This window comes from Triticum urartu, chromosome 3 (assembly GCF_003073215.2).
Source record: "Triticum urartu cultivar G1812 chromosome 3, Tu2.1, whole genome shotgun sequence".
NCBI lineage: Eukaryota > Viridiplantae > Streptophyta > Magnoliopsida > Poales > Poaceae > Triticum > Triticum urartu.
Window position 1 is genome coordinate 570,584,431 of NC_053024.1, and position 10,421 is coordinate 570,594,851.

Consider the following 10,421-nt stretch of genomic DNA (forward strand, 5'->3'; position numbering starts at 1 on the left):
GATCCCCCACGTTTGCGCGAGGCGGAGGGCACCGTAGGACTGCACCATAAATAAAATATACAATCATACCAACCAAGATCACGATTAACCCACAAGACAAAACGGATCTACTCAAACATCATAGGATAGCTAAATATCATTGGGAAATAATATATGGAGTTGAGCATCATGTTTAAGTAGAGATTACAGCGGGGAGAAGGGGTGTTACACTGCTGGATAGAGGGGGAGAAAGTTGGTGTTGACGGTAGCAATATTTTTGATGTAGATCGTCGTCACGATCCTAGCCCCGACGACACTCCGGCGCCACCAAGATAGAGGGGGGAGAGCCCCCCTCATTCTTCTTCTTCCTTGGCCTCCCCCTAGATGGGAGTAGAGTTCCCCCTCTGGTCCATGGCCTCCTTGGTGGTGGTGTTGGGAAACGTAGCATGCAATTTCAAAAAAATCCTACGCTCACACAAAATCTATCTAGGAGATGCATAGAAACGAGAGGGGGAGAGTGTGTGCACGTACCCTCATAGACTGCTACCTCTTGAGCATGCATTGGTTTTCCTTGAAGAGGAAAGGGTGATGCAGCAAAGTAGCGTAAGTATTTCCCTCGGTTTTTGAGAACCAAGGTATCAATCCAGTAGGAGACAACGCACAAGTCACCTAGTGCCTGCACAAACAATTGAGAACCTTGCAACCAACGCGGTAAAGGGGTTGTCAATCCCTTCACGGTCACTCGCAAAAGTGAGATCTGATAAAGATAGTAAAGTAAATATTTTTGATATTTTTGTTGTATAGATTGGAAAGTAAAGATTGCAAAATAGTAAACGAGATGCACTATAAATAAAAGAGATGCAATATAATAAGGAAGACACCCGGGGGCCATAGGTTTCACTAGTGGCTTCTCTCAAGATAGCATGTATTTCGGTGGGTGAACAAATTACTGCCGAGCAATTGATAGAAAAGCACATAGTTATGAGAATATCTAGGCAATGATCATGAATATAGGCATCACATCTGTGTCAAGTAGATCGAAATGATTATGCATCTACTACTATTACTCCACAAATCGACCGCTATCCAGCATGCATCTAGAGTATTAAGTTCATAAGAACAGAGTAACGCTTTAAGCAAGATGACATGATGTAGAGGGATAAACTCAAGCAATATGATATAAACCCCATCTTTTTATCCTCGATGGCAATAATACAATACGTGTCTTGCTGCCACTATTGTCACTGGGAAAGGACACCGCAAGATTGAACCCAAAGCTAAGCACTTCTCCCATTGCAAGAAAGATCAATCTAGTAGGCCAAACTAAAACGATAATTCGAAGAGACTTACAAAGATATCAAATCATGCATATAAGAATTCAAGGAAGAACCAAATAATATTCATCGATAATCTTGTTCATAAACCCACAATTCATCGGATCTTGACAAACACACCGCAAAAGAGTATTACATCGAATAGATCTACAAGAACATCGAGTGGAACTTTGTATTGAGAATCAAAGAGAGAGAAGAAGCCATCTTTCTAATAACTGTGGACCCGAAGGTCTGTGGTAAACTACTCACACTTCATCGGAGAGGCTATGGTGTTGATGTAGAAGCCCTCCGTGATTGATTCCCCCTTCGGCAGATCGTCGGAAACGGCCCCAAGATGGGATCTCATGGGTACAGAAGGTTGCGATGGTGGAAAAGTGGTTTTGTGGCTCTCTGCAATCGATCTAGGGTATAAGAGTATATATAGGCGGAAGAAGTACATCGGTGGAGCTACGAGGGGCCCATGAGGGTGGGGGCGCGCCCTCCTGCCTCGTGGCTGCCTCGTGGCGTTCCAGACTTCAACTCCAAGTCTTCTGGTTTGCTTTCGGTCCAAGAAAGATCATCGCGAAGGTTTCATTCCGTTTGGTATTCCTTTTCCACGAAACTCTAAAATAGGCAGAAAAAACAAAAACTGGCACTGGGCCTCCGGTTAATAGGTTAGTCCCAAAAATAATATAAAAGAGCATATTAAAGCTCATTAAACATCCAAAACAGATAATATAATAGCATGGAACAATCAAAAATTATAGATACGTTGAAGACGTATCAAGCATCCCCGAGCTTAATTCTTGCTCGTCCTCCAGTAGGTAAATGATAAATATAGAATTTTTGATGGGAATGCTACCTAACATAATTATCAATGTAATTTTCTTTATTGTGGCATGAATGTTCAGATCCGAAAGATTCAAAATAAAAGTTTAACATTGACATAAAAATAATAATACTTCAAGCATACTAACAAAGTAATCATGTCTTCTCAAAATAACATGGCCAAAGAAAGCTATCCCTACAAAATCATATAGTATGGCTATGCTCTATCTTCATCACACAAAATATTTAAATCATTGCACAACACCGATGACAAGCCAAGCAATTGTTTCATACTTTTGATGTTCTCAAACGTTTTTCAATCCTCACGCAATACATGAGCGTGAGCCATGGACATAGGTGGAATAGAATGGTGTTTGGGAGAAGACAAAAAGGAGAAGATAGTTATCACATCAACTAGGCGTATCAACAGGCTATGGAGATGCCCATCAATAGATATCAATGTGAGTGAGTAGGGATTGCCATGCAACGGATGCACTAGAGCTATAAGTGTATGAAAGCTCAAAAAGAAACTAAGTGTGTGCATCCAACTTGCTTGCTCACGAAGACCTATGACATTTTGAGGAAGTCCCCATTGGAATATACAAGCCAAGTTTATAATGAAAAATTCCCACTAGATATATGAAAGTGACAAAATAGGAGACTCTCTATCATGAAGATCATGGTGCTACTTTGAAGCACAAGTGTGGGAAAAGATAGTAGCATTGTCCCCTTCTCTCTTTTTACTCCCATTTTTTTATTTGGGCCTTTTCTCTTTTATGGCCTTTTTTCTTTCTTTTTTCTTTTTCGTCCAGAGTCTCATCCCGACTTGTGGGGGAATCATAGTCTCCATCATCCTTTCCTCACTGGGACAATGCTCTAATAATGATGATCATCACACTTTTATTTACTTACAACTCAAAATTACAACTCGATACTTAGAACAAAATATGACTCTATGTGAATGCCTCGCGGTGGTGCCCGGGATGCATGTGAAATGAATCAAGAGTGACATGTATGAAAAATTATGAACGGTGGCTTTGCCACAAATACGATGTCAACTACATGATCATGCAAAGCAATATGACAATGATGGAGCGTGTCATAATAAACGGAACTGGTGGAAAGTTGCATGGCAATATATCTCGGAATGGCTATGGAAATGCCATAATAGGTAGGTATGGTGGCTGTTTTGAGGAAAGTAAATGGTGGGGTTTATGGTACCGGCGATGAAAGTTGTGTGGTACTAGAGAGGCTAGCAACGGTGGAAGGGTGAGAGTGCATATAATCCATGGACTCAACATTAGTCATAAAGAACTCACATACTTATTGCAAAAATCTATTAGTTATCCAAAACTAAGTACTACACGCATGCTCCTAGGGGGATAGATTGGTAGTAAAAGGTCATTGCTCATCCCTGACCGCCACTCATAAGGAAGACAATCAAAAAATAAATCATGCTCCGACTTCATCACATAACGGTTCACCATACATGCATGCTACGGGAATCACAAACTTTAACACAAGTATCTCTCAAATTCACTAACTACTCAACTAGAATGACTCTAATATCACCATCTTCATATCTCAAAACAATCATAAAGGAATCAAACTTCTCATAGTATCCAATGCACTTTATATGAAAGTTTTTTATTATACCCATCTTGGATGCCATCATATTAGGACTAATTTTATAGCCAAAGAAAATTACCATGCTGTTCTAAAAGACTCTCAAAATAATATAAGTGAAGCATGAGAGATCGATAATTTCTATAAAAGAACAACCACCGTGCTCTAAAAAGATATAAGTGAAGCACTAGAGCAAAAGTATCTAGCTCAAAAGATATGAGTGAAGCACATAGAGTATTCTAATAAAATTTCCGATTCATGCGTGTCTCTCCCAAAAGGTGTGTACAGCAAGGATGATTGTGGTAAACTAAAAAGCAAAGACTCAAATCATACAAGACGCTCCAAGCAAAACACATATCATTGGTGAATAAAAATATAGCCTCAAGTAAAGTTACCGATGACGAAGACGAAAGAGGGGATGCCTTCCGGGGCATCCCCAAGATTAGGCTTTTGGTTGTCCTGAATTTACCTTGGGGTGCCTTGGGAATCCCCAAGATTAGGCTCTTCCAATCCTTATTCCAAAATCCATCAAAACCTTTACCCAAAAACTTGAAAACTTCACAACACAAAACTTCAACAGAAAATCTCATGAGCTCCGTTAGTATAAGAAAATAAACCACCACTTTAAGGTACTATAATGAACTCATTTTTTATTTATATTGGTGTTAAACCTACTGTATTCCAACTTCTCTATGGTTCATATCCCCCGATACTACCATAGATTCATCAAAATAAGCAAACAACACACGAAAAACAGAATCTGTCAAAAATAGAACAGTCTGTAACAATCTGGAGGTTCCGAATTACTCTGTAACTCCAAAAATTCTGAAAAATTTGGATACTTATAATTTTTATATTGATCTACTACAGTGGATTGGTATTTTACGCTGCTCTAGTAAAAAATGAAAAATTTTTGTGAGCACATACTTTCTATTTTTATCAGCAAGATCAAACAACAATCCCAAGAAGATCCTAAAGGCTTTAGTTGGCACAAACACTAATTAAGACATAAAAAACACAATCATAACAGAGAGCTATATGAATTATTTATTACTAAACAATAAAAAAATAAAATTGGGTTGCCTTCCCAACAAGCGCTATCGTTTAACGCCCCTAGCTAGGCATAAAAATAAGAATAGATCTAGGTATTGCCACTCTTCTCCCTTTTTGTGATAAAGAGAGAATTTCTTATCTAAAGCATTATCTTTCTATTTTGTGAGAGTACGTGGCCATTAGTGGTATAAGAAATATTAAGCTCACTACGAAAATTTGCATCTAAGCTAGCCTTCATATCTTTGATAATTTCATTCTAATAAAAACACAAAAGAGGTGGGATCCAACCTTTTCACTCATGGGGTGCCCAAATATAGCTTTCATCTTTTCATAGGTATCGATGGCATCCCCCTCAAGAAAACCTTCTTCAAAAATAGAATCCAAGACTTGCTTGAAAGAAGAAGGCTAATCCAACATATTTTTTTAAGTAAATCTCAATTTGATATTGGGGCACATAGCTGGCTCGGATCCTTAATAGCCTATCCCAAGCTTTCAAAGATTCATCAAGCAAATAACGAAAAATTCCGGGATCATCTTCATCAAAATTATTCAAACTCTTATCGATAATCTGGTAGGTCTTTTTCCATAACATCATCATTTATGAGCTTAGAAAGGATAGAGAGACTATCCAAAGTATTAAAACCCGGGAGAAAACCCTTAGTCCCATTTGGTTCGGCCATGGCGATAGAAAGGCAAAGTGTCGGAGTAATTGGACACGGATACCCCGAAGACGGCGAGACAAGAATTCAAGATATCGGGGCTAGTAAAGCCCCTTAGCCCAACTACCTGGCCGACGGCTGACTGCTGGCTGCCGACTCCTCGACCAGGCCGACTGCTGGCTGCCGACTCCTCGACCAGGCCGACTGGTGGCTGCCGACTCCTCGACCAGGACGACTGCTGGCTGCCGACTCCTCGACCAGGCCGACTGCTGGCTGCCGACTCCTCCACCAGGCCGACTGCCCGAAGTCAACTGCAGCCGGACGCGACCCCGACGTGACGACCGTACCCGGCACTATTCACGTGACACCCCAGCCATCATGTACAGTGTCCCTTGTCCCTGGGCACTACTTATGAAGTGACCCAGGGGACAAGGATGACACCCCACCATGCCACTAGCTAGCTAGCTACCATGCCTACATGGCTTACATGCTAAGCTAGCTCCCACTATATATAGCTAGCCATCCACCCATCCTCACACACGTATGAGCACACACTCATTCGACCACTAGAGCATGCTTGCTCATCCCGGCCACAGATACATACATGAGGCTAGTAGCATATAGCACTCATCTAGATATAGCTCCAGGAGCACTCTGTACTACAGATATACCACATATACTCAGACATGCAGGAGTAGGGGTGTTATCTCTCCGGAGAGCCCCGAACCTGGGTAAACTACCGCGTGCTATTCGCATACCTGCTCCCGGGCCCATCAGCAGTAGTCTTGCCCTCACACAAAGCCATCTTGTGGCATATGTCGTCTTGCACCCCTCCCGTGAGAATACCACGACACAAAGGTTTTCGAAAATCATTTTAGAAGTGGGGAAGAGGAAAACGAGAGGCGAATGTCAAATAATGTGATGCCAGGGAGAAGAGTTTATGATGGGTACTTGGTATGTCTTGACTTGGCGTAGATCTCCCCGGCAACGGCGCCAGAAATCCTTCTTGCTAACTCTTGAGCATGTGTTGGTTTTCCCTTGAAGAGGAAAGGGTGATGCAGCAAAGTAGCGTAAGTATTTCCCTTAGTTTTGAGAACCAAGGTATCAATCCATTAGGAGACAACGCACAAGTCACCTAGTACCTGCACAAACAATCAAGAACCTTGCAACCAATGCAATAAAGGGGTTGTCAATCTAAGGGAGTCCTGGACTAAGGGGTCCTTGGGCGTCCGGCCTGTTGGACATGGGCCGGATTGTTGGGCCATGAAGATACAAGACTAAAGATTCTCTCACCCGTGTCCGGATGGGGCTCTCCTTGGCGTGGATGGCAAGCTTGGCGTTCGGATATGAAGATTCCTTTCTCTGTAACCGACTTTGTACAACCCTAGTCCCCTCTGGTGTCTATATAAACTGGAGGGTTTAGTCCGTAGAGGCGATCACAATGATAATCATATAGGCTAGACTTCTAGGGTTTTAGCCATTACGATCTCGTGGTAGATCAACTCTTGTAACCCCCATACTCATCAATATTAATCAAGCAGGACGTAGGGTATTACCTCCATCAATACAGCCCGAACCTGGGTAAAACTTCGTGTCCCTTGTCTCCTGTTAGCATCAACCTCAGACGCACAATTTGGGACCCCCTACCAGAGATCTGCCGGTTTTGACACCGACATTGGTGCTTTCATTGAGAGTTCCACTATGTCGCCGCCAGAAGGTTCGATGGCTTCATCCATCATCTGCAGCGATGCTACCCTAGGGGAGGTTTTTCTCCCCGGCCAGATCGTCGTATTCGGTGGCTTCACACTGCGGGCCAACTCGCTTGGCCATCTGGAGCAGATCGACACCTACGCCCCAGGTCACCAGATTAGTTTTGGGAACCTGGATTATGTCGCTGATATCCGAGGAGACGTGATCTTCCAAGGATTCATGACTGAAAGGATCGATATAGTTGACTAGAGGGGGGGAATAGGCAACTAACAATTTTTAACTTTTTTTACCAATTTAAACTTTGCATCAAAGTAGGTTGTCTAGATATGCAACGAGGTGAGCAACCTATATGATACAACAACAAAAAGTACACAAGCAAGCTAAGGATACAACACAAAAGCTTGCACAAGTAAAGGCACGAGATAACCAAGAGTGGAGCCGGTGAAGACGAGGATGTGTTACTGAAGTTCCTTCCTTTTGAGGGGAAGTACGTCTCCGTTGGAGCGGTGTGGAGGCACAATGCTCCCCAAGAAGCCACTATAGGTCCACCGTATTCTCCTCACGCCCTCACACGATGCGAGATGCCGTGATTCCACTATTTGTGCCCTTGGAGGCGGCGACCGGACCTTTACAAACAAGGTTGGGGCTCTCTCCACAACCGAATTGGAGGCTCCCAATGAAACCACAGAGCTTCACCACAATGGAATATGGCTCCGAGGTGACCTCAAACGTCTAGGGTGCTCAAACACCCAAGAGTAATAAGATCCGCAAGGGATGAACGGGGGGAATCAAATTTCTCTTGGTGGGAAGTGTAGATCTGGGCCTTCTCAACCAATCCCTAGAAAATCAACAAGTTTGATTGCGTAGGGAGAGAGATCGGGCGAAAATGAGCTTTGAAGCAACAATGGAGCTTGGGGAAAAGAGGTAAGTCAACTTGGAGAAGAAGACCTCCTTTTATAAGGGGGGGAAGACAAACCAACCGTTATCCTCGCTCAGCCTCACACAGGGTGGTACTACCGCAGGGGTGAGCGGTACTACCACAGTGGCCAGCGGTACTACCGTTCCACCTCGCGATACTGTCGTGCAGTAAGGCGCAGAGTAGGACCTGGTCCCAGGGCGGTACTACCGTGGAGGTAAGGGCGATACTACCGCCCACGAGTGGTACTTCCGCCCCTACTACCGCAGCTAGTGCCGCAAAACCCAACACGAGAGGAGAACCCTTGAATCGAGGCGGTAGGAGCGTGGAGCTGCAACACTACTACATCTGAGAGCTCCAAACGGTACTACCGCGCTGAGGAGCGGTACTGCCGCTTTGTAGCTCTCGAGCGGTACTACCGCTAGGACCAGACCAGAGGGAGAAGGCAGCGAGGAAGCCTGTAACGAAACAAAAAAGCTCAGAGGGTGCGCAAGGAATGTGTATGTGTTGATTCCACCCTAGCCTCACCAATGCGGGCCCCTCTTAATAGTACGGCTTTCCTATGACTCAAATCCATGGAAAAGAAACATAGACAAACGCCGTCTTCAAATAGTCTTCAAGGGGGACAGAAACCGCCTTGTGCCTAGTGATGAAACGTCTGAAATACTCAAGGCACACGATTAGTCCGCAAAAGCATTATCATCAATCACCAAAACACCTTAGGGATAAATATGCCCTTGCAATCTCCCCCTTTTTGGTGGATTGATGACAATACGGGATTTGCACAAAGGGGAAAATATAGGACATAAGCAACCCCCACATCTCTAAAATATAGACGGGCTCCCCCTAGATGTGTGCTATCTAGAAAAGTGCTTTGGACCGCATGGCGCACATGCTAGGATCAACACTCCCCCTATATTTTATTGACAATGCATATCTTGCAACAATAAGGCTAACACTAAGCAAGATAGTAAATATGAGCATAACATAAATAGCACAAGATAACATAAGCTCAGTAAGATGCGATAGAGTGCATATGTCTTACACCATATGATAGAAAAATCTCACGAGCAGAACCAAACCAACACAAGTAAGGTTCAACACGAGAAAAGAGTTTGCGAGAAAGACAGGCAAGGCAAACATGCCACACAAACACATGCTCGCAACTCGACAATGACAAATCCCTAAGCTCTCTCCCCCTTTGGCATCGAGAAACCAAAAATGCAAAGAGCGCTGCTAAGGCTCCAGGTGATAACAAACTAAGGGGCTCAATCATCACATCCTAGCGGGATCGTCTGCACTGCCATCCTTAGTCGGAAACTGCTTGGTGTCTGAATCGGTCCATGGACAGTGCTGCCGAATCCACTCCTCCTCATCAGTGATCTTGCCCTCAGAACCGCTGGCAATGGTCGCACCCAACTGACGCATGCGCTCCTTGTGATGACTCCTGGCCTGCTTCTCAGCCACATGAGTCATGTACTGACCGTGAGACTCCATGGAGAAGAGTTTCTTCATCTTGCGCTTGAGCTTCTTTGCCCAAGAGGGCTCTGCTCCAGATGGCTCATAGTCATCGTCATCATCAGCATCAGCATTGGTCTCCATGTCAGTAGCTCCAGGCGGAATGCCAGAACTCGGAGCTGTGGTGCCCCAATTCTCTTCTTCCTCAGACGCTTGATCTCATGAGAAACTAGATCCCCAGTCTCCAGCACCACCTTAGGATACACACGCCAGGCCTTCTCAATGAGCAACATGATAAACGGTCCATAGATAGGGCACTTGCGCTCAGAGATGGCGGAAACCAACTCAGACCACATGACATGAGAGATATCCAAAGAGTCTCCAGTGTTTTCTTCCTTCTCATGTTGACAGAAAAGAAGCATGTCCACAAGAAAAGAGTGTACCATATCCAAGTTGCCAATGCGAGGGAAGAGAGTCTCCCTGAAGATGCGATGGAGAATATCCAGAAATGCTGGCAGCTCATAGGTCTCCTTCTGATTCACTGGGTTAATCTTCAAGGTACATTATGGCCAGAGAGCTTGCTTGTGAGTGGAAGTTGCATTGCGATGAGCGAAAGCCAACTGGGTTCTCAAGACCTTGATCCTCAACTTCAAGAAGCTCCATGAAGGCCTTCCACTTGACAGAAAGCATCCTGCCATTTGTCATCCAAGTCAGAGTCCTGTCCTCATATGTTCCAAGATGGACGGTGGCATAAAACCGAGCCACAAATCTGCATCAAAGTCCTTGTTGAACTGCTGATCCTGAGGATGTTCAACCACTGGTAGAAAAAGGGCCTATAGTCCCGGTTCGTAAGGGCCTTTAGTCCCGGTTCCTGAACCG